Source organism: Octodon degus, unplaced genomic scaffold, assembly GCF_000260255.1.
Source record: "Octodon degus isolate 3935 unplaced genomic scaffold, OctDeg1.0 scaffold00102, whole genome shotgun sequence".
Classification (NCBI taxonomy): domain Eukaryota; kingdom Metazoa; phylum Chordata; class Mammalia; order Rodentia; family Octodontidae; genus Octodon; species Octodon degus.
In genome coordinates this window covers 189750-191061 of record NW_004524678.1, presented here as the reverse complement: position 1 = coordinate 191061, position 1312 = coordinate 189750, and positions in this window count along the sequence as shown.

Here is a 1312-nt window from a genome sequence, read left to right as displayed (position 1 = left end):
CTTTTTAAAAAAAAAGCCTTTACTTGAGAGACATTATGGCAATAAATGGTATGTCATGACAAGAAGTACATATTTAGAAGACCAGGATGGCAGGCACTCCAAGCGTGACCCCTCTATTACACATCGCCATCCTCAGTGCAGCCGCCTGGCTCATGAGCACCAGCATATACAGTTAGTCAGGGTGAGAATCCCACCAGCCAACCGCTGGTCTCAAAAACCTGCTGATGTCCCCCAGGATCGCTGCCCCACCCATCTCATGTGTACAAATGCATGGCTTTGCCCCTGTCCTGTTTCCCACCTTTTTTCCTTGCCCACTTCTCATTGTCCAATCCTCAAGTTCTCACTTTCCTTTTATTTGTGTTGTAACTTTCTATATGTAATTCCTCTTTTAAGTTCTTCTACTAGGGAGACAATACGATATTTACAGATGTGGGTCTGGTTTATTTCACTTATAAGTATGTCTTCAAGTGGCATTGTATACTTTAAAGTCTTAGGATAACTGCAATATGCGACTGATCAGGATCTCGCAATTTAGAGGGCTTCTTGTACCTTGCCCTTTGTCCATGATTGGTATTTTTCTAAGCTTCTCAATAAACATGTTGTGCTTGCTCAGTTCAGGGCTCAGATAGAAAAGACTTCTGAGACCCCTGTGGCCAGTCACATCCAGCCTTGCCCTGGTTCTTCTGGAGGGTCTGATCTGTCTGTATGTGTGCACCGGGCATACGTCTGCTCTACACACAGAAATGGGAGCATTGCCTTAGAGTCACCTTCAGGATAAAAGAAAAGAAAAAACTTAGCCAAGTGTTATGGCTCAGACTTGTGATCCCAGTCCTCAGGAGGCTGAGGCAGGAGGATTGCCATGAATTTGAAGCCAGCCTGGGCTACATAGTAAGTTCAAGGCCAGCCTGAACTACACAACAAGACCTTGTCTCCAAAATGAAGAAAGAAATTTCTTTAACAATAGAAGAAATATAAAGCTTTGCCTGGCATGTGCTAGCCCTTGGGTTTGATCCCCAGCGCAATAAATAAAATTAAATAGAAATGTTTATGTCAAGATTTTTAAAAGAAACATTGAATTCCTATATATATATATATATATATATGTGTGTGTGTGTGTGTGTGTGTATATATATATATATATATATATATATATTAGATAGCAAATTACATTTTAAAAAGAAATAGGAACATCCCTCAGAAAGCCTCTTTGATACTTCCCAGATACTTATTGTAAGGTTTCCCTCACTGGCAAGATCCTGCAGTATTTCCTCGCTCTGGCCACCCTGCCCCATGTCCACTGCTAACCGCCTGC